General features: G+C 41.6%; 1 protein-coding gene across 4 annotated transcripts in view; it reads right to left on the bottom strand.

Moving 5' to 3' along the window:
• ELMO1 (engulfment and cell motility 1) overlaps positions 1–27255 on the bottom strand; it is a 323193-nt gene that overhangs the window by 75664 nt on the left and 220274 nt on the right. The window contains exon 1 of one of the 4 annotated variants that reach the window (XM_030008958.2): positions 8310–8782. The exons of the other annotated variants lie outside the window; for them this stretch is intronic. The gene's annotated coding sequence lies outside the window, so the exon portion shown is untranslated. Of the gene's footprint in view, positions 1–8309; positions 8783–27255 lie in introns of those variants that run through there. 4 annotated transcript variants of the gene reach the window in all.

The following is a 27255-nucleotide window of genomic DNA, read 5'->3' on the forward strand; positions in this document are numbered from 1 at the left end:
AGGAGGAACTCTTACTCTGCTCTCCCACTGTTCCCTGCTGGTAAGAGGAGCACAGGTTTTCAGCAAAATCTCTGCCATCTCTTGACAAAACTGGAATTATCAACAGGGGACAATTGCACAGCAGCGAGATAAATCAGTGCTATTACAGAATGACTTGGAATGATGAAACAATTTGATTGACTGTGCTGCTGGACTGTAGCACCCAACTTGTAGCCAAGTACTTTCTCTTCCTTTCTCCCTGCATCCTGAGAGCAAAGCAAGTAACAAGCTGTTATCCCTGGTGGAACAAACATTCTTTTTTATATATTGGTAATCAAAATTGTTGCTTGTTTTGTGGTGACTCACATAGAGCTTTTTGACATCTTTCGTTTTGTTCAGGAGGAGGTGCCTTTTGACTGACTTCACAGTACAATTTGACCACTTCACTCCAGAAGGAAGACAACCCCTTGATTCTGGGGACCAGCCTGAAACTGATGGGAGTTTTAGCACTTGTTTCAACGCAGCCAAGGTTTCTCCTTCTGCACTGGTGTTCCTTTTACGCAGCTCCTGAGTTTGCACCCTAAGCACAACGTTCATATAAGCAATGAATACTGCTGAGGCAACTGGAATTGCAAAGCAGGGCCACTGTGCTCTGCATCAGAACTCCCACAGAACCTACTGCATTCACCTTTCATGGGTGCTCTGTGGCACTGGCCACAGATAGATGCTCCAAATTGGCTGTGGCATCAGAGATGCACAATAGCCTCAGTAGGTTACACCGTTTGCCAGCACTAATGATGCAGAGGCAGTGATGAGGACACCAGATCAAGGGCATGATCTGAAAGGATCTGGATTCAGGCCCAGGTGTCTGCCTGTGCAGGAGATCATGATGAAATGTGCACGTTTCTTTACAATCACAAGAACCACACACTGTGATTATCTTTTGGCAGCCCACTATTGCAAACTGCAACAACCTCTGGGATTTTGGTGCAAAAAAGCCCTTGAATCATAGCTCAGGCAAACTTCTGGAACAAGCAGCAACTGAGCTCTGGTTTAAAAATCTTATGATTAGCTCCAGGGCTCTCCTATACTTTTCACATTACAAATCTGTCATGTATCTCTTTGACTGAAAAAAACCAAGTTTCATTCAATTACCAATACCCAATAACAGTTAACAGAATTAGAAAGGTGACTATTTCCGCCTTGGTTGAAAGGTGACAGCAAAGTGCTTTATAATCAAAAAATCTGACGCACATCCAGCAATTGTTTGTCTTACCAAATCAATGATAAACACTAATGCTCAGATCTGTATGCCTGAAACACTTGATATTTACTCCACCAAAGAAATCCTTGGTTAGCAGTTTCGAGCTTATACCTTAAATATATAACAAAAATTGAAAGCCTTGAAATTCGCTGGGCTAGAACCTTTAGCAGTGAAAACTGTTATTGGGATTGGTGCAAAGTTCAGTGTGGACTAGAGGCCCATGACTTTTGAATGAGGAAATCCTGCATGCAAAGGTGGGCTGATATATAATTTCATGCATTAACGAGCAGAAGTTATTTTGAGATTCACTTGTACCTTTTCTATACCATTAGAAATGAGCATAATTCCACCTGCAGTTGAAAATGGGAATTAAGACATTCTAAGCATAACCCCAAAACATTGTGTTGCTGTTTGAGATAGGGTGATAATTTGAACAGGGGATTTTAAAAGGTAAATTGGGACGTGAGAACAAAGGAATTTGTGAAACAAGTGTGAATAGACTTTCCACTCTTCTATTAAATATTTAACTGGGTTATAACAGCATTTAAAGGCAGAAAAATTCAAGACCAACTATTAACATATAAATATAACTCAACTTCTTATTGCAGTTACAGAGCATCAGAGGTATTTCTAACTCAAGCCTTTGCCTAGGCACATTATGCACCAAAGCAGCTAGTGGTGTCAAAATGAGAGGTTTCATGAACATCATGTACCTCTTTGCAGCTGTAGCTGTTTTGAAGCATGACCCTGAGAGCTTGAACAGACAATAAAGAGTCTCACATCAGTGAGGCTCCCCTTTCTGAAAGCTGAGAGGAGCTTCTGTCAGCCAAATGGCTTAATTCCACCCTACAAAAGGTGAGTATGGGGAGGTGGAGAGGAGAAGGTCCCTTGTGAAGGCACAGAGAGAGTCCTGAGAGAAGCCTGGTTAATCTATGGTCCTTCCCTTCCCTGAGGCTACATTTTAACCCCTTGTGCTGAATACAGATTGTGAATTAGTTTTCTTGCAGAGCAAAGTTCTTCCAGCCACAACGTTCCTCAGCATCATGCTGAATTATCAGATGCAGAGGTGACAACCTTGTGGCGGTGACAAAAACTGAGACATGCTTCCCTTGGAGGGGGTTCAGGGCAGTAGCTCCAGCATGTTCTGGCACATCCCAGCTAGCTGAAAGCCAAGGGATCTGCTGTGGCTTGTTGTGCTGAGGCAAGGAGGCAATGCAGCAAAATGCACACCTTGACTCTGCTGTGCCTTATGCGCATGATCTATCTACACGGAGGGCAGACAGGCTCTGCAAAGCCACTCTGCTGCTTTCACACAGGACAGCAGGAAACACATGCAGACGAACAGAGCTGCATTGCTCGCTCTGCAGATATTTACTGGGACAGTCATGGCAGTCCTTCAGGAAGTATTCACTGGAGCTGGGATAAATCTATGACAACTTACACCTTTGCCAGAGAAGAGTGGAAACTGGGAAATACACCACACCTTGATGAGGGGCTCCAAAGGCAGCATAAAATAACACCATCCTTTCCAGTGGCTTCTGTTAGGCACCAGGCAGAAAACCCAGTCTAAAGTTAGAACCTATTAACTTTCACAGCAAAGCACTCGCAGAGCTATATTTGTAGGGATCTAGAAAATATATTTTTGTTTATGTTTTCAAGTCTGTTTAATTACCTTGGTGAGGCTAACAAATAAAGAAATGTTCTGCTGCTTCTGAACAGAAGAGCTGCAGCTAATCCTGAAAGTCTTCCCTTTGCTTCCAAGATCCGTGGGTGCATGTCTTTTATAAATGTGAACTCATTCAAATCTTTTCACCATTTCCCCCACTTTTTTTTTATACCCATTTCATTCTCACAGGTGTCAGAATACAGTGACAGCTTTGATCTTACTGCAGATAACCATATGTGGGTAGATTCTTTTTCTTGAAATGCAGACTGGGAGTGGATCCAGAGGTCAAGCCAGAAGGTTACATATATTTGAAAACCTCGTTTAAAAGAAAATTCCTTTGTGTGGCTTCTAATATGCCTTTGGACGTGAATCTTGAAATATCTAGCTGTGAAAGCTACTCTCTGTGTCACGATGTTCCAAGTCTTAAGAAAACTGAAGTTCAAAGAGAAGGGAAGACTAAGAGAGTTGGGTTTGTAGCTACGGAACAAGCACTTTCTTTGCCACATCAAAAGCGCTGATAAAAGCAGTCCACCAATTCAGGATAAGAGTATATTATTTGATGTATTAATATGCCAGTGTGCTAGCATTAATACGAAGATCTCCTTTTTCACCCCATTACAAGATTGATTTTGTGCATTACAGAGGAGTTTAAAACGCCCAAACTACAGCTAATTAAAGTTCTAGTTTATATGAAGGTCATATGTTTCCTCTGAGGTCTGACTTTCACATGTTTTTTTGAAACCACTAAATTCTTAAGTAGTGAAACCTGCCAGAATTTGTGTGAAGTCTACAAAAAAAGGGATCTATGCCCCACAGGCTTTTCAAAATGCTGCAGATTTATTGCAATACGTATGGGTTCTGCAAGTTACTGATACCAAGGATGCCCAACTCAATTCATATTTTCATTTTCACAGGGAATGTCATGACCCTTACTGTATTGGAACTTCATCTAATTTGGGTGAGGTACATATGCAAATGATGCTACACCAGAAAGAGTAAGTATGGAAGACAAAACACTGTCCAGTTACATGGCCTCTGATTCTCGATAAAGAACTTAAAATTGATTTTCCCCGATACAAAGCCGATCTTTCTTCCCATCATGCTTCTCCTCACAGGGGCATGTCCCTAAGAAGGGCTGTAGTTCCTAATGATGGGGGGTGTGCACTTCTTTTTCTTAACTGGGGGGCAAAACATCTGGAGTGAAAGAACACAGGGCAGAGCAGAAGTAATTTTGCTCCACTAGAGCAGGGGAGGACCCAGATGCTCCAAGAGAAGTACCAGCGATACCATCTCAAGAGAAAGGGAGTTAACAGGAAATTCCGCTCATGGCCATCACTGCTGCTGTTCCCACCTTTCCGAAGGAGCAGCAGGTGGGGCAGGATATTAATTTATTATAGTATTCTAGTTCTCTGGAAGACATCAAGTCAAAATGTAGAAGGACAGCTATAATCTCTTGCTTTTACATTTCTGCAATTAAGAACAGTAAAAAGCAGTAGTTTGTGGCTTTGTTTTTTTTAAGAGACAAAATAAATGAGCACCATAAAAGCAGCACACTCGGGTGGAGGCAGACATGCTTCTAGGGGCTTGCACTGGGCTAAATTCTAACTGCAAATGATAACATACGTGAGGTAGTGACACATGATTCCTCTTTACCAGACCACTTCTGAACTCCTGCCAAAAATCCCTCTGTACGCCACTTAGTGCTTCAAGACAATGGAAGAATAATGACAGGTCTGTAAAATCTGCTGGAATTGACAGTTCTTATTGTTCTGAAAACTTTTGTGACGCACAGGAGTTTTCAGATTAGCACTGCACAATGTTGAACAAAATGGGTGTCAAGCAAATCAACGGGCTTTTCACGATTCACTCGTCTCTGTTTTACTGCTGTTCCATTTTTATTCTGTGCTTGGTGTTGCTTTGTTGTGTGCACTTGCCATTTGAGATGTGAGTGTGCATGTACTGAACAGGGAGTGAGAGCTTTCTGTGATTTGGCATGATGCTTTATGTAAGCCATGTCCTAGCACGGAGTAACTTTTCCTAAAAATGTTTTCTTCCAGACACAAAAATAAGGAACTGTTCTCATTTGAGCTGTTAGTCTCATTTGGAGTTATGACTGTCTGCAATTCTCATTTGGATGTAAATACATTGAGCCACCTAAAGGAAAGTATTTGGTTTGTAGTTTGTGTAAAATTTGTACCTACTCACTTGAATAATGGGGTGAAAACAAAAACAGAACTGAGGCAAACCTGAAGACTGGTGGCTCTAGCATCTGTTTACTTAGAACATGAATGACCACAATGTTTTTACTGAAACTGAGGGAGGGTTAAGATCCAGGGAAAGAATGAAATACTCAACTTTAGTATTTCTGGATATGTATAAAGCCTCTCCCTTCTGCTCTACTCTTCCAATATAGACTAATATATGGGAATGAGGCTCTGCAAGCAGGTGAGGGGTAACCGATTAAGTTTAAAGCCCATGGAAACAAGTCAAAACTTGTGGAAAGCCCATTCCATTCAGGTTTTCAATGTAACTGTTGCTGAGGCAAATGGAGAGGAAAAATAATCTGCTGCCTTTGTAAAAATCTTGCTCTTCCAAGAATAACGTAAGCATAAGACTGAAGATCGGATCAATATCTGGTGGCTTCTCGTGTAAGTCAATGGAGATATGCCAATTTGGTCTGGCACCAAGCGTTTTAGAAGACATATGAGCCCAGCAAACCAAGTGTTTTCCAATGCAACCAATTAAAGCTACCCCAAGATAGCATTTTTCAGCTTCTGCATCCTCCCAACTGCTGCCAGCTTGCCACAGCTCTCACTGAAGCCTACTCACTCCTCTGTTGCTGGAACTCTTATAGCCTGGGAATCTGAAATGCCTCTCCCACATAGACCATCCCCAAGCACTAACGACAAGCAACTGTTCTCTGCACCATCAGGTCAAAAATCTAATGCAAGTGAGCCTTTGACTGCAACACAAATTTTCCTACCTGAGGCACCACTGTGGTTTGAAGCCCTCAGACAGACTGATCGAATGCACTACCCAAAGCTTAGCAGTTATAGGCTGTCTCTCTCCCTCCCCGTCCCCCTCCTTTTATCTGCTAATGCACAGGGATAGACAAGCAAACAAATCCCTTCAAACAAGGTTATGGGAGATATAGGAACTCTATCAGTCATACTGTATTTGCCTAATGCTAGTGACTAAACTTGAGAGGTTTATGTTGTTTGAACTATATTCCTGGAGCACTAACAAGAACTAAAACATCATCTTAAGAGTTGCAGTGACCTTAAAAGACAATGTTCTCCTAGGCTTTCACATTATCAATCAGAAAATAAAGCAGAAGGCAGTGGGTATAGAATTAAAAACACTCAAAGATGCAAGAGAGTTTCATTTTGATGCATCCCAAAGGTCTTCAAAATGACCAGCTTGGAGCCAGGAACAAACCACACCCACCAGGTATGCAAAAGTCCAAGGTCTCCCTCAGCTTTTTATGGAATGTCTCAGCCTAGATCAAAGCATCCACCTCCAAGATGGGGAGTGAGCACATCTCTCTGCCTCAACTACCGTACATGATGGGATTTTCAGCTACATCAGTGCTAAGTAAATACAAATGAATGATACAAGCCCCAGGGGAAGGTGACATGGCAGCTAAATATCTGGTTAATTTTAAAAATTTAATTCTTGGCATTTGCATCACTGGTAAACAAACATAAGTTTTGCAATAAGAGCTAACAGTTATCTCTTTTGCACAGATTACGAAAATTATGTTTTCAAGCCCAGTGCATAGGATGCCCGGGGACATCATTGCAATAAAAGGTGACCCAAACATCCCTGGAAAAAACAGGAAAAAGTGACTTACATCCATGTCTTCAGAAAAGGCAATAATTCAAACTTTATGAGGGGTCCTCCTGCATTAGTGATACCTTGGGTTAAACACTCAAAAGTACACAGAGGAGCTTACTATAACCTTCACCAACAGACACTCTCACTGTATTGATGCACTGAATTCTATGCTCTGTATATTTCCAATTTATTTTGATCAAACAGATCGTGGAAACACTGACAATTCTTTTGGGCACCAACATCTGAGGCGACGCTGATTCCTTTAACTGAAGGGATAAGCTTCACAGACACACCTTCCTGCCACAACTTGCAAGACAGTATCTCAAAAGCAAAGCTGACCAGTTAAGCCATATCTTTAAAAAAAAAGAAGTCATACCCTCAGCCTGAGATTCCCAGGCAGCAATGTGACTTCCCAGCAGCTCCCAACACTAGGAAAGGAAGTTGTGCATTTAGATCTAAAATGAACACAAGACACCAAAAATGGATCCCTAAAAACCAGCCAGCTTCATATGATGCTTGCACCTAGTTTGGTTACTATAAAATTCCTGATACACGTGACTAGCTCAGGCACAGAGTGAAAATACAGGAAGTTTTTTCTAAATCTTTTTGTTCTTATTTCTGTCCTTTCTCCTATGTATTTTCACAAGCCAGATAAGATGACTACAACCTCTGAGAGGGTTAAGCAGAGTCATCCACGAGCTCCGTGCAGCAAAGCTCCCAGTCTAACGGCAAATACCTGATAAAACATGAACAATGCTGAGCCAAATTCATGGCTGGTGTGACTCAAGTAACCCCAGCGGGTTACAGAGGGACAGATTTGCACGCACACACCCCTCCCTCTTCTAAATATACCATTTCTGCTTTACAGAATCAAAAGCACAGTCCTGACAGGCAAAGGAATCAACTTCTAACTCATGCCCCGCAATAGTGATAGAGGAAACTCTCCACGCTTTTGATGTACTCACCTGTTTCATCAACAAACAGGAAAGCTTTTGAATCAAATGTGTTTTTTTAAAACCCTCCTCCAAAGAAGAAATGAATTAAAAAAAAAGAAAAGAACATAAAGAGGAGGAAAAGCAATGATTCTCTGTGCTGAACACAGCGATGAATGATGAGCAACTCGTGTTTTCTTGGCTTGGGGTCTGAACTAGTGTTTGACAAACCATTGTAATAATGTGCCTGTTACTATTATAGCGACACCACAAGTCCTGGTGACTACATATGGGCACCCTGGACTTTTGTGCCTGCGATATTCTGCTCCATGTGGTTCGCTTGCCTTTTCAAACACAGAGGCGTTCTGAAATGCCTCAGAGGATACAGCATCCTTCCACAGACTAATCTTAATTAGGCTAAACAACCACCCAAGGCAATGCAAGCAGCTAACTAGTTTGTCCAATGCCTGAAATCATTAGGAAGAACACATCTCGCTACACGCAAAAGAACACCGAGAAATCCTTCGTGCTGTTTGCAGTTGTTACTAATTTGCTTTTGCCATTCCTCAACACCATTTATCGATCTGTGCCCGGGCTGAAAGAGCAGGATAAAGTACACAGATTTACTTACAGAGATCCCGTAGCTCCATCGTTCCCAATGACAAATTTGCCTCCCACACGACAGCTAACAAATGACTTAATGCTGCTTTTTGCGGAAGGCACAAGGCGCGCGAGTGGCAGATGGTCTCCGACGAAGCTCTCTAACGAGATCCGTCCTCGGCGTAGCCATGGGAGAGGAGGCAGACCCTCTCCTTTGCACACCTTTGCCTGCTCTCCGGTCCCCGTGCCGCCGGGGCGAGCGTGTAGCTTTGCTTATGTTGCGGGTACCCGACGGCCAGTCAGGCTCCCATTGGCACGGCCGGGCGGCAGCAGCCAATCGCAGCCTGCTCCCATTTCGGGGAAACTCCTGCCCATTTATTTAGCATCTTGGGAGACCATATTTCCGAGGAAGAGCGCCGTTCCCCTAGCATCCTTCCATCAGACGGGGGGGGGAAATAAATAAATCCGAGCTCCCCATCTCTGGGTCTCCCCCTCTCCGCCTCCTAGTTTTTTCCCAGGGCTCGGCGCTCGCCCGGAGGGAGCAGCGCTGGTGGGGACCCGGCCCCCGCGTCCACCTTGGCGGGGGCCGCGGGGGAGCGAGCGTGCTGGAGCTCCACAATTACTTGCTCCATCGCCATGGAAACAGCCTGGATGCAGCAGGCTGGATTTGTGTAGCACATCTGCTGCCAGGCTCATAATCAACTGCAATCTCATCTTTTTTCCCTCTGCTCTCGCTGCTTATTTGATTGCGAGTTGCTTTCTCTTTTCATACACGCTGGGAAAGTACACGCAGACCGAGCTGTGCACACACTGACTTTCTCCTTGTGCAAACACACCGTGTTACCCGTATGCATATGAACATACGTACATGAGAAGGATTCACTTGTATGCATTTGCTCAGGAGGTACACTCCCTGTGTACCCAAGTAATACACATTACTTGTATTTCAAGTTTGAGTAATGGACCAGCACAACACAAGACTGCTGTATGGGCCATCAAAATACTACATTCACTTTCCAGTTCCATAAATTGCCTCTGTCCAAAATGGGGTCAAAATCTGACACAACTATTATGAAACGTCCTAAGCAATCTGCTGTTTTGCTAGCGGGCTTCCAAAATTGTATCTGGCATCCACAGACGGTGACCTGAGTCTTCAGGCAACTAATTCTATACTGGATGTTCCCTATTCTGCCCAGAGCCTGAAGAAACATGCCACCAGGAAAACTTCATGCACAAAAGGGTTGTTATCCATGGATATAAAACTCTGTCCTACCTTCTGACAGTACAAGAAAGGTCAGAAGAGGAAAGGAAGCAACATTTGAGAAAGAGAAAAGATTCATAGGCCAGCAATGAAGTCAGCAAAGGCACTTGGCAGTTGGAGATAATTTCTGGCTGCTCCTCAGACTTTCTCTGGGACACCTGAAAAAATCTTCCATTCTCTCCATGCTTCTGTTTCTGAAACTGCAAAATGGGGAGAATACCTAAACGCATCCATTTATATTACAAAGATAAACCCAGACAGACTGTGAGACACTGACATACTATTATAATGGTGTTAGAGAAGAATTTCAGATGGAAAAAAGGAGGATACATTCCTTTTCCATGAACACTTACTTTCATTTATTTAACTAAAATAAGAATAAAAAAATGAAGGCCTGTCTGAAAAAAAACAACATTCCTGTATTGCTCTAATAACAGAAATCCACTGCATTAGCCATTGTAAATAGTGGCGTTTTAAAAGGCATCATGACAGAGCTTTGCAGGTAGATTCCCACATCTTCCTGTATAATAAAAGGCTACTCCTTGTTAAATGTCTTCTATCTGGGCCTAATCCAGAGTCCAGGAAGGTCTTTGAAGCCCATTGGTCTAGTGCTCAAGAGCAAGGCCAAGAACAGAGAGCTACACCAGGAGATCGGGCTTTTCAGGGCATCTGTCACTCAATTATCATTTTTGATAGAGACATGAGCTTTTAAGAGAACTGTATTTTTTAATGGCTCAGGATGCCATAAGGATTCACTTCTTGCTATGCTGTACTTCTTCCAGCTTTTCATTTTCCTTTAGAGCAGCACCACCTTTTACTTCCTGCACACCATTGCTATAATCATTACCCTGAGCTTGCAGGCTTTTGTGGTCACTCTTTCAGTTCTGAAACATTAAACTGTGCAAAGATGTTCAATGTGCATTTTAGGGGAAGGGGTCTAATTAAAAAGGCTTAGATTTGCTGACAGGACTTGCTGGGAAAAAAAAGCGATTTATCTAGTTCGATCCCTCTCCCACGCCTCCTTCCACCTAAGTCACACAGGGGAGAGAGTGGTCTGAGGGTATGGAGCATACCCCGTCATTTGCATGTGAACAATGAAGCAGTTCAGCAGTTATAACGTTCATTTCGCTAGCTGTTATTGTCATGTCTCATGGACTGGACGTGTTGTCAATATGTAGAGCTTAAAATAGTCACAGAAACCACAAATAAATATCTAAAATCCTACTGCACAGTGAAAAACAACTGTCATATTCCTAGTGGGTCTCTATACTGAATTATTTTTTTTAAGCCAATATTAAATTGGAGAGCTTCCTAATCAAATAAATTGTTCCTTTCCATTGTATGATACACAGAGTTCAAAACTCTCCATTAGGCTGTGCTTTGTTGAAGAAAGCACTGCTGCAAGCAAACATAATGATTATCAGTGCAACTCTGAAGTATCTGGAGAAACCTTCCCTTGGCCCAGTTTCCAAAACTCTTCATCTGCATTTCCCCCACTGATAGGGAGAGGACTGCGTCCCAGATTAGGGCAACCAGTCAAGAACTCAGAAGATCCATTTTTAAGGTCTTTTCCTGCCATAGGAAAGGAACAGAAGTGACAGATATCTCTGCTTCTGATGGCAGCAAGCTGTTAGATTTAACTTTAAGAAACCTCACCCTTTGTCACCTTCTTTTCTTAGTAATCTCCCCTGTAAATTGCATTTCTTTGCCTCCCCGGGTTGTGGTTTGAGAATAAACACACTAAGAATTTCGCTGCACTCTAAAGCAGGACAGGGCACAAATACCTAAGAAAGCTTTTAAGGGAGATCAAAAATTCAAGTCTAGAAAAATCCACGCAATATCAAAGCAATGTAATAAACAAGATTTGTGAAAAATCTTCTAAGACAGTGGGGTAAAATGATGTTGTTCAACCAAAAGGATCAAAGATTTCCAGGAAGGCTTCACACCAAAGCTGCTACTTGCCAATCTGACAGCAGCTCTCGGCAGTACGCCGTCACAGGCTGAGACCTGTTTGTGCGTGGGAGCTGAGAACAATCAACGGTGATGGAATGCTTACTCATCCTTCTAGATCATGGGGTTTACTTTTTTTAGCCTAGATACCTACAAGTGGAAGATGGTTAACCTACTAACACTTCCCAAGTCACAGACTTGCTGATTGGCTCTCAGTGACTCCTCTTCTAGTGCCATAAATTACCTGCCAATTCTCGGTAAACTTTCCAGCCCTTTCAAAAGTGCATTTGTAGAAGCAGCTGATTTGCACTAGGAACAGCTAGTCCTACCCATTTATTCCATGAATACCTACAGATTTCCCTTCCACATCTGTATTCTTGAAGCTGCAATTAGGACCTAGGCTGTAGATAACACAAACAGGTATTTCAGAGACTTTCAAGGCCACATTTCACATTTAGTTTGGTTTTCCCCAAATCCTAATATCAGAAAACCTTATGCCTCCTTTATCAGGAGCCCCCTAAACTTTATTTCAAACAAGCAGGTCTGCGGTTTTTTGCTTGTTTGTTTTTTTCTAATATTACTGCATCTGAAAGAAGTTTTTGGATAGCAACACATAAACACAAATTAAAATGAAAATGCTGGGCCACAGCATAGAGATATCTATCCTTTCTGCCACTTAACACAGCCTTACTACAAACCACAAAGCTGACTAGAACACCAAGTGATATATAAGCTGCTGAAAACACTGTCAGGAACACAGCTTTGCAAATCAGATTAGACACGACCTTCAGAGGTGATCTGCCATCATAGCACCCAGGAAGGTCTATACGAATCACAAAACCACAGAACCTTTCATTCTACAAAGCTTGGATGGAATTGATTTCCACCATCCAAGAACTACTGCACACGTTCAGTATTCACTACCTTCTCCTGTACTTCGAGCACAGGGAGCATTCAAGTCTCTTCCTACACCACCAGGCAAGTTGCCCCCATTCTCAGGATGCATATATATGTTAAAAGCCTTCGAGATGCAGGGGTGTGCATTAAAGAAAATCTCCACTCATCTTACACAAATGAAGTCAGAGCTTTACAGAGTTTAATACAACAGTCTTGGACACAGACAACAGCAGTCTGGATGATGACTGTCTAGGGGTGTTGAATTTGCAATACTTCATCTTCTCTGACAACTGAAGTTCTTCAGCTAAGCCAAAGACAGCCTACAAACAATCCCGAAATTGGCTACAGGAACTGACATGAATATTTCTCAGTTTTCCTATTGCTAAATGATTACATGTAGTCTGGGTGGTGAAAGGAGACTTCCTAGTCTAGACAGCATGACTGTAGGCTCCACTTCCACCTCCGATGTTAACTGGAAGATCTAAAATGCCTCATGTTTAATGCAGAACCAAAATATCCCCATCTTAAAAACACAAAAAACAAACAAAAAGAAGAAAGCCACCACAACCAGACATAAGAAACCTGGTGTAAAAAAAGGAAGAAAGAGAAACTGGGTTGCTTAGAAGAAGACTATTCTGTCACAGTGAATAGATTTGAAGTTGGATAGATTTTTATAAACACACACACATAAAAGGAAAATTACTTCTACCCTTGACACTGGGAACAGCAGAGCCCTATCTGACAAACAACCTCACGTGATGTTTAGGTTTGGAGGCAGTGTCATATACAATCAGTTAGTTTGTCTTTTGTGTAGCTATCATATAAAAAAAACCCTTAAAATACACAAGCCCCTGCAGCTTTCTGCGACCTTTAAGTCTTGCCATTTCAAACATACATTACAGTCATATAGCATGAGAGCGCACTGAAGAATTTCAAATCAATTATAATAAATCCAGACAGTAGACAGAAAAAGGTTTCACAGTACACATCATCAACTTCAAGATTCCTTACATAGCACTCTTAAGTACACAACTGCAAGGGCCACAGAAATCACCTTGTGAACTTTACAAATTCCAGTACATTCAGCCTATACAAGTGCTATCTGCCAAATCTATCACATATTCATCATCCGCAGTTGGGGTTAGGATTTCCCTGCTCCCTCCTTTGCCCACTTTGTTCAAATGCATACCATAATTTTGTATCAAAACCCCTTTGCAACATGCTGAGAGAATTTTCAGTCACATCATCTTAATCTCAGTTCTCTCATTCAGTCACTTGGTTTGGAGCACACATGGCCAGGACAGAACAATTTCACATCGCTGCAGCATTTTACCTGGAATATTCTTCTACCGTTAGCTACTTCTCCAGCTCGTGCTTTGCACAGGCTGCCAAAGAAGCAACACAAGCTGGATTTATCTGCAATCCAAACAGTCTGAGACTTCCCTTTAATGCTTGGTCTCCACAGGATGGGAACTGAGGAATGCACATTGTACTACTAACTGTTGAAACAGATTATGCCATGTATGTATTTGGTCTTGCCTCTCTTACATGCATGCTTCCCTCCACCTTATTCATTAGTGCACTGAGGTTTTCTTCTTCTGGAAGATGCAGACTAAATCTCTACTCAATCATATGAAATGGCAACAGAATGATTTATTTTACTTTTCTGCTTTTAACAAAACCAAAGAACAACAGGAGGGACAAAATAAAGGAAAAATTCATCTGTCCCAAGTATCTGAACATACTCTAATGCTGTCATGGTTCACCATTTAAATAATGATGATTGATTTTTTTTTAATATGTTAATTACATAAATAGGTACTTAGGAACTACTTAAACAGGAGATTATTTACCCCATGGACTGTAGAAGCCCATGTGTCAGCACATCTGCTGCACAGGAGGATTAAATCTGTTCACACAAAACTCATGCTCTCTCTTGCTAATGGGGAAGAGGTTAGTAGTGTGAGACCTGAAGCAGGGGCTTTGGGTTTTATCAAACAGGCCCTTAAGACTGGCACAATGGATGATGTTAGCAAACATCTCTGGATTTCTAAAAACCCTGTATGTACTTGCCTAGACATTCTGGAAAAAGAAATGGGATTTTTATCCAGGAGAGTTTTCTACGTGTGTGCTTTAATTTCAGAAGCTTCTGCCTTGTGTTATTTAAGAGTAACAGACACCCAGCAGCCTTTAGAGGAACTGTGTTAGCGTGATTATGCACCTTTAAGACCAGAATGACAACGCTGGTTGATGATGTTTAGCAAGAGTGTACTGAAAACAGCTCAATTACAGAGTTATCTTCGCCTTGGTTCACCTTCCTAGCTGCTGTTGAAGGATCTCCAGACCATTATTTTAATAGCTGTTGATGAGGGCCTGCCTATCCCCCATTTATCACATGCACTTCACACTACTTTCACATCACAGGCTCACAGGGAAGGGTCAGTGTCGGAGGGCTCTGGAGGTGCAGAAAGGGATTGCCAAGACTACAGTTAATGGAAGAACAGAAAACACGAGTCTAGTTTCCAGGTCCAGCAAGCGCACAACAAATTTTCTCGAGAACAAGCTCTGTCTGCTTCCACCTCACGCAGGCATGAAAGTCAAATTAATGCTCACATAAGCAGAATGAACAGTTAGGGCTCTTTTCCACGTAGTTATTTTTTGCAGGTATACTCTAATAAGAGCAATTTACCGAGTGGACACTTAGCTTTAGCTAGAAAGGGCAATACCCTCCATACCCTCATAAGGCAATTCAGAGCACACAAAATGAGCTACCAACACTCCTATTCTGTATCAGTCTCTGGCAGCACGCATCTGTTCCCATGGGTTTCAGAGCCTCCCTAGCTTAAGCTGGGCTTTGCAAACATCCCCTTCTCAAACATGTTAACAGCCACTTTTTCAATCCATGTACATGGTAATGTGCAGCCAAATATACATACCCCAAACACGTGTCACATGCACAACAGAAGCATGGCCGCACATGGCTATTCACAGCCAAATGTAGTTCAAATAAACTCGCTATATATATAGGCTTGCTTAAATTAAGTCTCTTACTTAAATAATGCTGACATGAACACTCTTTCTTTTACGCTGCCTGTTGCATCTCACGTTTAAGTCTGGAAAGTGGCAACCATGTTGGAATGACTGGAGAAACCCCAGCAAAGCATCTTAACACCCCACTCTGAAAGTCAACAGATATGAAGGACAGGTGGGCTCAACATCCTGATGTAATGTATCACTGGTGAAGATTTTGTGAAAAGGAGAAAAGGCAGGCAACTTTTTTGTGTGTGTGTCTCTGTGATACCAAGATAGATAGATAAACATTAGTAAGACAGGCAATAAGAAATTGCAAACAATCAGAGGGGATCCTCGAGCACTAAAGCAGCAGCCCCTACCAAACTAAAGTTATAAAAAGAAGCCTTACATTCTCAGTTGAAAAAAAAAGGAAAAAAAAAAAAAAAGAAAAAAAAAAGAAAAAAGTATTAGAAAAGGAAAAGTAACTTTCCCCCCTTTCTCCACATCTTTGGAAGGACACCAGATAACTGTCCGTACTCTTCACTATGCTCACATCTGTATTCATCAATATGGTTTTATGGACATTTTCTGTCTTATCCTTTTCAAAACATTTCAAGAAACTGTTAAGACTGTTTTCTCTGAAGATGGGTAGGAAGGACCGGCTGTCAGAAAGGACTCTCTGAACCTCCCTCCAGCAACCCTACTTCACATTCAGCCCACACACCAGGCCCAGCTCTATCAGTGTTCTGGCTCATTTTGTCAGGGCTGTTGCATCTGCTCAGAACTTCCTTCCCACTAATGAGTCTCTCTCTAATCGATCTTCAGAGTACATATTTCTTCAGTCTCAATCATCCATGAGCTAAAGATGCCATCAATACTGCAGCATGGCCACACTTGCCATCTCAGGGGCAAATCCCACTTGTATGTGCTCTCTTCATTGAACTCTCTGCACTTGGTAGGTGGAATGATTACTTCATCTTCCATGTGAAGAGACAAATTTATAAAGGTCAACCAATGCAGAGGCAGTTGCAACAGTGGGTACAAACTCCAAGTTTTCCTCTCCTTTCATTCCCCAGCCTCTGAAGCACAAACATGTATAGCACTCAGCCAGTAGTATTTCTACCTGTTACATTACCACTTTATTCAGGGTTGGACCATTTTCATTCCATTAATGCTTTCCTTTAAAAATATTTCAGAATTGGTTTAAAAAAAAAAAAAGAGGATTAGAAAGATTTCAGTCTTCCTTAATCATGCAGGGATATATTTTCAAAGCAGTATGCCAGGAATATTCCACGTGACTCCCATTCATGTTAAAATTAGAGTCACCAGAATAAACCCCATATGCTGCTTTGAAAAGGTACTGCAACATGTCCAAGGAAAATTTCCGCAGCTTAATGGTGCTTGCACAATTTTTCTGCCTGCTTTTCTTCCTTCGATTCCTGAATATATTTTTAACAGCCTTTTTTTTTTTTTTTTTTTTAATAACACTTTGTACTATTTGGAAAAATAGAAAGAAGTGATTTGCTGGTTATCTTGGTTCCTCTGCAGCCCTTTTATTTTAAAATCATCTGTTTAATCAGAACAGCTTTTCTTCGTAGTATGCAAAGCTTCCAATATCACTCTTTTTTGATACAGTCACTGTAGACAATCTTTCTACTGGAGCTGCAGCCTGCAGTGAAGTCTGGCTGCCTTCCACACCTGAGCTGTTATTCTATCTAGCAGTGCTCAGTATTTCTGTGTTAGCCTGAAACTAATCTTCACATCTGGACAGCGGGAAACTTTTTTCCAGAAAGGCTGAGGCATAGTCTCTCCTTGGCAATAACAGCACCGCTGCTTGTACCAAAGCCAGGCAATGTGAATGTACAGGTTTCTACATTCAAGGTCCCAGTCTCACATGTGGATCTTCTGCCCAACACAGAGCATGTGTAACATCTGTGGCAGACGCAGAAGCCCACCCACCCAAAGCCAGCTACTGTGCTGGGCTTGCCGTGAGCACAGCTTGTCCTAGTTTGCCTTGGTAATCACAGCGAGCATTGCATATACTGTGCTCATGTATGCACATGATGATAAATACCAGTTGATTATTACATTTGCCATTTATAACTACAGTCTTCCTGGTCATTTGAAAACAGAGAGAGAGAGAGAAAATTTTAATTTCTGACAGCTCTGGTTCTTGTCATTGCTCTCTGATTTTTACTGCTTACTAATGCTATGCATGAGAGATTGTGCACAGAAAGACAGTGTGAATGTCATCTCTTTATTTTTTCCTCATCCTTCTCATTACTGTCCCAAATTGCAACACATTTTCATTTCAGCCATTTACATCAAAATTGCAGCAAACACTGCATCTAACCACTTCATTACTTTAACCTTTAATGGATGTAAATAAAGGGAAAATATTTTGCTTAAATGTGGAAGGTGCTTCCACCACGGGGAAAAAAATACGTCTGCTTGCTAACAGAATTGTGTATCAGGACACAAGAAAAGAAACTAAGATAGGGTTGTCCTGTCATGAATGCACTAACAAGTGAGGTGTGGGCTAAGTTCCCATCTCTACCACTAATTTTCCAGGCAACATGCAGCAAGACATCATTCATGTATTCTTGTTATCCAACTAAAAATTACTTAACATCTCCTTTCCTTTCTCCTTTTTTACCCTTTGTATGTTCTGTCAATTTAAATGGTGGTCTCCTTTGGTCAAAAATCCGTGCTTAGAAGAAATACCTGAAACTTCCCAGGATGGTGGAGTGACATCTTGCACACGTAGCTTTAGCTAAAGCAGGGGTTTGTGTACAAAACAAGCACTTAAAAAAACCCAAAACAACCAACCCCCCAAAAAACAACCATAAAACAAGAAACACCCCCCAAACCAATCCACTAGTAGCCAAACATCACTCTGCAATTGTTACACACATTGCCTGCTTTAAGCATTAGGGCTCAAATATGCTAACGAGTTACTGTGGTTAGACAAGTTACCATGTCAGCTGAGCTGCAGTTGTAGCCAGTGGTAAGTATTTAGTAAAACATACTTACCTAAATGTTAGCAAGAAAATTTTGAGGAAATGCTTTTGACCTCACATTTCTGAAGGAGCTTGAATGCCCCTGAGTAATAACAGTTCAGCTGTCAGAACTAAGACAAGTTAAAACTGCTTTAGAGGGGTCACCGCAGTTAATGGGGAAAGCCTGACTTTTCTTAAAAGTGGCTACTGCATCCATCACAAGGATCTTTTGCACTTTCTTTAACCTTAAAAAAAAAATTATGAGATTGGTTGATGCTGCATCTGTGGTTTTTTCAGTGGTGATTAATGATATGAATTACTATGTCTCCCTGTTTCATACTGGATAAGAAAGTAGTTTTTACACATAAAACTACAGAATAATTCAGGTTGCCAGAAAGCTCTAAGCACCATCAAGTCCTGCAGACACAGCAGAGCTAACCTCAAGCTTAAGTCAGGTTGCTCAGGGCCTTGCCTGGGTGAATTTTGAGTTTCTCCAAGGATGAAGATTCCATAATCTCTCTGTGCAACCTGTTCCAGTGCTACACCAGTATCAGTAGTTGGGAATATTTTATCTTTATGTCCCACCAGTTTCCTTCACTGCAACTTGCCTTTTCTTCTTTCACTGTGTATTCCTGAGAAGGGCATGCATCTTCTCTACAGCTTCTTGTTCAGATAGTGGAAGAAGATACAACAGGATCCACCCTCCTCCCCCTAGCCTTTCCCAGGATGAACAAATCTAGTTTCTTCACATTCCCCTTGAACACCACATGCTCCATCCCCCTTAATCATCTTGGTAGCCCTTTGCTGGACTAGCTCCATTTCATCAATCTCTCCCCATTACTGGGGCACAAAACTGGACACGGTCTTCCAGCTGCTGCCTCACAAGCGCAAAGTTGGGGGGAATAATCCCTTCCTTTGACCCGCTAGCTATGCTTTAGCTAATGCACCCAAGCATGCAGTTTAGTCCACATCACACAAGGGTGCACTACTGATTCGTGGTACTCATCAACACAGTGCCCATCCTACAAGCAAACACCTACAATTATATTTGCAAAACATGAAATTAGTCTTTCTGAGTCCTTAGTTTGCATTGGCAATCACCTATCCTCAGCTTGCTGTGGCGCAGAAATTAATATCAAAGCCCTGGCCATCATAAAAATCAATACTAGATACTGAAGTGTTACTCTAGTACTAAAATCAAGAAGCGTAGAGAAGGAAATTAGAATCATCAAATTCTTTCAAATGATAATAACTAAAGCAAATTGAGCAGCTATGAAACATCCTGTTCTCTGAAGCTTAAAAGCAACAAGGCAATAAAAAATCCCTAACCCATGCAAAGCTGAATAAGTTTTATGGAGAGATTTTCTTTCTTTTCTCCCTAAGTAGAACCACCAGTTTAAAGATTTTGCTTTAGTTGGTACCTTAAAGATTTTACACAGCGAAGGGCCATTTAGGCCATGTATACAACTGAAGCCATTTGCAAGCTGCACACATACAATACCTTCTACCTGAGGTTTATCTCCCAGATTGGTGGAGAGAGTTCTTTTCTCTAAGTAAATTAAACTTTGCAGCCCACTGTATGCGGAATTAGGCTAGATAAAAGAATATCCAGTTCTCTGCCATCATTATTAAAATGTTGTATTTACACCATTACTCATGAGGGAAGACTTTTTTTGTCCACATAGCTACATTTTTAGGAATAAGAAACACATCTCTTCACGTAATTTTGACTTTACAGATTTAACAGTGTCCCTCAGATTTCTACCACTGCTGAAAATACATAGGTGCCAGTAACTCCCATCCTGGCTTCATGAACTGGCTTCCAATATTTTACAGTCTCAAAGGGCCTTTCCTGATCTCTTGACAGGACATGTGGCTGTGCAAAGTAGGCAGCAGGTACCCCATCTATAGAAAATGAGAAATCATTATCACCCTCCTTAAGACAGGTGGAAGTGCTGTGTGAGCCCTGCCATTGCTCCAAGGAAAAGGGACAGGCAGACAGAAAGACTGGGGGAATAAATCCTGTTGGAGGTCAAAGTACTGAACAGGGAGAGAGGCTAAAGGAAGCTTCACTTCGAACAGCGAGAGAAACCCAGTAAGATTTCTACATCCAGTCACTAGTTTATACATGTGCTTTTTAAAAAAAAAAAAAAATCACATACAGGCCTTAAAATGCAGAGTAAATATCAGTGGTTTAACAATCAGATCAATTCAGATTTAAAAAAAAAAAAATCACCAGTTAGAAAACAGCCCTTTAACAACTTCCAAATCCCTAGCTTACACAGAGAAAGAGTTTTTGGAAAGAATCTGAAAATCTTGACAGCTATAGAGATTACATCCTTCATCTCACACATCTGATTTTACAAAAATAAGGATGTTCCATTTTCCTACTTGGTGACTTTGAGATGTTATTTTCACTATGAAGGGCTGATCAATTGCTTCTGAAGAGGCTGACAGTGTAACAATGACACAGTGAGATCTGTAGTTTCCTTTGGACTCTTGGTTAAGCACAACAGAAAGTTCTAGGCAGCCTTTACTATTCAAGCAAAATGGATACAACTAAAATTTAAGTTCTTGCTGCTGAGGTTCTCACATCAGCAACACAACAAAGATCAGCCAGTTTCCCTAAGACAGAAAACCGATGCTTGAAATCTGAAGATATATCTCCAGAGAGAAAAATTACCATAAAATGCAAAGAATATGTGGAAGCTATTTCCCCAGATGCTTCCACTCTTCTAGATGCAGGCTTGACATTCTTGATACAAGGATGGTTCTTGAGCATTTCAGTTTCATGGTCATGGCATGAGTAGCTTCAACTGATATGGCAAGATCTTAAGTTAGCTGCACTAACGTCTTTTTCAAGGATTCTGAAACAGAATTTGGTAATTGTTTCTTCACCTGTCTCTGGTGTTTGGGTTAATATACTTATGTGGTATCAAACCTCTCTCCGTTACTGCACTCAGCTTTCATATGTATTACTAGGGGCATTGCTTCTCTGCTTGCCTTGACCAACATATAAAGGTAGCTTGAAGAACTGGGAGGGAGCCTATCAATAAATTATCTTTTGATCATCAATAAATCCACATTTTTCATATGGCTATTCAAATCGACAGTGTAGAGGTGAAAGGACAAAGGAAAAAGGGCCTTACCACTTTCAGAGGCACACAGCAACACTTTCCATCCTCCGGTAAGCTGTTTTGCGTCAGAAAATGCTAAATCCCTCACCTCCCATCCTCCTCCATTTTCCCACTCATCCAGTCTCTGGGAACTTGAGGACAGTTCACTTTAGCACACCAAGGCCCAGTTTAACATGTGATCACTTAAGAAAGCTTTGCACAGCCCATGTAGGACTAACTCTGCTATAGCTGCCCTACTGTCGGTGCCCACAGTAACGCAGAGGAAGCCAGCAGAGGCAGGTACCTGTGTTGGCCCCATGTGCATAGTGCAGACACAGCTTGAAATAGCTGTTGTGCGTAAAGGAGAGGAGAGCCCATCCACATCTGCGCGCTGCCTCTTCCTCTCACTCCAGCTCCCAGCAGCCCTCCCCTCCCATATGCCTCTATCACAGCTAGTCTCAATTTACACTGGTACATCGGGTAGCAAGATCATTTTGTCAGATGCTGGCCAGTTACCTCATGGGCTAAAAATAAAGAGACACAGCAGCAGCAGTAGTGACTGACTGGCAAACACCTTTTTGATTGAATACGTCAGTCACCATTAAGACAATACACAAGATGTAAATTGCAAACAATGAAGGGCATTTGTATAAGGACAGATGAGATGAAAACAACAAAGCACCCTGGCTTTGCTTATGAGACATATATGAAAGATTTCTGCTGCTCTTTTCAACCACGGTGCTATTTAGATTACAATTACTTAAAGCGAACCAACAATAATACGAGCTCTTCTGCTACTCTAAGAGAGGCTATAAAAATCTCATTGTCAGCTGCATCATTCATCACGATAACCTCATTTCAACAGAAACAAAATCTCTGAGACATCACCTCCCCCCTCTCCTTCCTTCCCTTTTTTATTTGCCTATAATAAGGTCTATAGTCTGGGGAGCTCTCGGGCTGAATTCCATGCATTGTGATTCACAAAATGAAAATCTGGTATTATATGCCCACTGACATTCACATCAGCAGCAATTCATGCAGCAAAAAGCCATATGCCATGCACCTCTGATTTAACTGTACTACAAAAACATATCCTAGAAAGAAGAAATAAAAATACAGACACAAGAGTGGTTCCCAGGATCTGATTATTACACACACTTCAAGACAGGAATGACAGGGGCAATATCACAAAATATGCTGTTTTGTTGACAGTTCCAGTTAGGTTATATAATTTCCCATAGTGACAAACACACTCTACATGCAAGTGAGGAATCCTTTCCCAGTGCAAAAGGTTTCTACAGAGTACAAAAAAAGCAGTTAGCACAGATAACCTACAGTCAATGTTTCTCCTCCGGTTATCAGGCTTTCCACTCAATCATCTTTTTGAAGGCTGAGATGTTTATTGGTTTGATCAGCACCCACAGAGATGAAAATGAAGAGCACTTTGAAAATATGAAGTACCAACAGTTTTAAAAATTGCCATCTCCAGGGTGTTAAGCAGACCCGTATGTGTTCTAGAGTAACACACAGACTTCATTAGAAAGCTGGGGGATAAAATCCACACTGCCAATGACGGCTAAATTTTTCCCAAATAAGAGCTTTCACTGCTGAAACCAACAGTGACTTTCATCACTGGGGAAAGGATAAGACAAACAAGTTTCTGACCAAGGAATGGATTATACTAAAATACCGTTTTCCTTTTTTCTCTCTCTTTTTTTTTTTTTTATAACAGATATTTTGTTGAGACACCCCTTCCTTTCCTTGCTTTTTGCTTGAAGAATCCATCTCTTTCTTAGCATACCCATCCTGGCATATAAATGGACAGAATTTCAGCTTTAAAATGTTTTTTGCTTTTAAGCCTATGCCCTCCTTGAAATCATTGCATATGTGATCACTGGAGGACGACAGTTCAGCTAGGATAGTAACTAGATGTGACCCTGCTACTAAAGACTTTTGAAGCCCTCTGGCAAAGACAGAAAATAGTAAAGATACTATTTTTAATGAAAAAAAAAAAAATTTGAACTAGAAAAATAGTTCATAAGCTACAAAGTGCAGAGGAAGGGCCAGTCTTGCTCCTTACTGCTTCATTATCCAGCCTAAGTACTTCTATTTCACAAATTAATTTTTTTAAATGTATTTGTATTCTTGACAATGCTAGTTAAGACTGAAAAATTTTCAAAAGGAAGCAACCAACTAGATTTAAAAATGCAATGCTCTTGTTCAGTTCCTTCCAGCTTGGGGTATGAATATTTAAATTTAGATCTGATTTTTACAGGCTGATGCCTCAGTAAGTGGAAGAGCACATCTGCAGCGTCTTAAACACCCCTTTTCAGGTTCCTGCAGCCAGAAGCAGCAGACGAGTAATAAACCGCCTTTGACAAATGCAGTGGGACACATTTGGAGATCTGACAGGTATAGATAAATGCACAGAGATGGAGAAGACTAAACAGAGCCATTCCTAAATGAGCAGCCAATGAAGGAATAAACTTGCAATATCCAGGCCACAAAAAGCATAGAGGGAACACCAATCAAATGCTAGGGAAAGGTTTTACACAGGCTCTTGTACATCACATTAAATTGCAATGCTTAAAACAGACCCTTCTTAAGAAAGTGGTTGCTAACGGAATAGACCCGACAACCTTCCTGCACCCAAATTATGCCCTTCTAGGAGATTCCTATGGTATTTGGTGGGTGTTTTTTTCCTTCAATTAAAAAGTCACATTTTCTGTGTAAGATATGCAGCAGTCTTGCAAAATGTTAATTGCTATACTTTTTTTTAATATAAATTCATGCATTACACAATTAATGATACAATATATTTATAGCAGTTATCTGTTTCCAATATAAGTTAATAAAGTGCTAATGTCCTCAGGTGTGAAAATGTGGAATTTAATTTGTGCTAATCTGCCTAAGCCTGGGGAATACTGAATTCACTCTATGTGAAAATAATTTATTTGCGGTATCCCTGACTGATATAAACAAAGCATTGCCAAGGGAAGGTGCAATAAAGCTAACAAAGAGCTGCAATCATCCAGTAGCCCAGCGTTTCCCACAGGTAAAATGCAAACAGAACAGCTTTCCAAAGCTTGTCTCAAAAGAAGTTAAATTCATCTGCTTCAGACTGGTGAAAAAAAACACCCATAAGAAAACAATAAATGCTTTGGAGAGGATCTGTGAAGAGCTATGTATCATCCCTTTCCCTCCTTATGATTGAAAGGAAAAGCAGGTGACAGACAGATTTACAGACTGACCAAAGGATTTTACTTTCAAGTTTGTTCGAATTAATTTCTCTTCTGTTTGAGGTAATGGTTCTTTCACGCCCCTGGAGCTATCATTTCCCATCCTCCTCCAAGCATCCCTGTGAGGCAGTGGGAAAGAGGGGCACAGACACAGAGGAAAGCACCATACTGGGGGCTGGAGCTGCTGCTGCAGCCTGGAGCTGTGATGGGGTGATGGAGGAGGCTGGAGCAAACGGCCAGACATCCTGGTTCTGCTTCTGACCCTGCCGCTGCTTCACTGCCAAGGCACTTGAGCTCCGGGTGCCTTTGCCTCCTTCCTGTAAAACAGGGTTCATCAACACACGGTCAACTCTGCAATGAGCAGAAAAGTGCAGAATATTGTTAGTGCCACTAGAGGGGATCACTTGAGCATGCTAGGAGACCTGCTTCTCCTCCAGGTGTGTGGCAAACCCCTGCCACTTCCAGGTCAGGCATGGAGCTGCCACGGCAAGGACTAGCACTAGGACAATAACTGGTTGCAGCCAGGGGGGCATTTCGGACAGGATCTGTGCAGCCTGCTCCTGGAGCCTCCCCGATCCGCAGAGGACCCAGCAAAGGCAGTGACAGCTCCTCTGCCACATTGCTGCTCTGACCCTTTCCAAATGACACTCTATAACTTTACTTCCTTATGGATAAGTTGCATTATCTGATGGTGGTGTTGGCCCATGACACGTGTTTCCACACAAGCCACCACTTACACAAGTATGCTCCTTGAAAGCCTGCCCTTGAACACTTAGTCATATTTTGAACCTAGCCTTACACAATTATTCATCCTACTGCTGCCGAAAGCGTGACAACACTAGAGAAGCTGAGAAACCTGTGGCATGGCATTTCTAAACCATCAGCAAGCAAGGAATTGGTATTTTTCATTTTTATGTTATGCTTGGTTACCTTTTCTGTTATCTTGTCACAGAGCAAGGAAAAATGTTCACAGGGTCTGAGCATGAGCAATAAACATCTTTTGTGGTTATCAAATGCCTCAGTGTCTGCTCTGGTATTTAATTACAGGACTCATGTAGGGCATTTATTGTTTGCATCTGCTGCCACTGTGAACAATGTCTACTCTAATGATTACCACACAAGACAGTTCGTTATGTGTATACCTGTCAGTGACATATACTATCATCTTGCTGAGTAGACCCCACTCCTGCACAGGGATCCAGTGCTGCGGCTTGGTGTGTCACTGAAATAGCCAGATACCACCAGTGCAGTTGCTCAGGGTACCCAGGCCTGCCACTGTGAAATGAATGTTAGCTTTCCAAAATGCTGAAACCAGGCATTTTGGGGTTTTCTGAGAATGTTTCTCATATTCCAAAATAAATTTTCATAGAACATTTAAAAGCTGGTGCTTTCTACTGTGATGATCTCAAACACATGGCCAGCGGGCAAAATAAATTAACAAGAGTTCTCAGTAATGAGAAAAATGCATCAGTAGTGTCATTAGCCAACCTCGTCCCACTTTCCTATTCCTTAAACCTGTAGTTTCAGTGAATGCAGTAGATTTTGATGTCAAGCACCATACACCAAAGGACTTTCAAAGTTTTCCAGTTTTAGCATCCCTTGCTTAACTTTAGCCGTGTTGAAATGATAATGTGCCTTGTTATGAGTGGTCATTTTTGGCCACCTAAAAACCTAAAACTATGCTAATACACTAATAAAAGCAGCTATCACTGTACCCATTCTCTACAAAGTAGCTTCAACACCTTGGGAGGTGAATCAAATAATTTCACCTTTTTCCTTCCACACTGGGACTGGAAGCAGTAATTTTTATTCTTTATTTTTTTTTTAAGATATCACTACATTAGGCACAGAATTAGCAAATTGTTCATATTATTTTGCAGGTCTAATAAGAAAAGCTATGGCTGGCCCTGCAATTAAAATAATCCATTTGCTCACCCTTCCTCCTATTAGCATGTGAACTTCAAACCTACAAAAAGCAGCAGACTGAAATCTCTGGAGACCAGTGGTAAGAGGATAATCTTGTCCCCTACATAATGTCCTGTCTGTGGTCTCCTTGTCTCACAAGAAACAACATGTGTATTTTACAAGAAGATCACTAACAAGATAGCGATCTCAATGTAAGTCCTCATTGGGGCAACACAGGTGCATTTACTTAAGTACAACTAGTGGGGACCAACAAAAAATTTTCCATTGGGAGCATGCTTTCATTTGGCCCCATGGAAGGAACTTTACAGTGGGGCAGTTACCTTGAATTCCACCTACCATCATGTTAAAAATAAACAAAAACCCCCCAACCACATTAATACATCTTAGTCTGTGTGGCAGCAGGGCCTGATTGCTCTGAGCAGACTGTAGGTGGTCCCTACCTGAGGGAAAACTGACTGATGGGCACCTACTTAAATGGGCAGGCTGGTGATGAAGGTTTCTAGATGCCGGAGTGCGAGATAACTCAGTTGAGCTTTCTTACAGTCAGCACTGACTCCAAAAATCAATACACAATGCT

This window comes from Aquila chrysaetos, chromosome 3 (genome assembly GCF_900496995.4).
Source record: "Aquila chrysaetos chrysaetos chromosome 3, bAquChr1.4, whole genome shotgun sequence".
NCBI lineage: Eukaryota > Metazoa > Chordata > Aves > Accipitriformes > Accipitridae > Aquila > Aquila chrysaetos.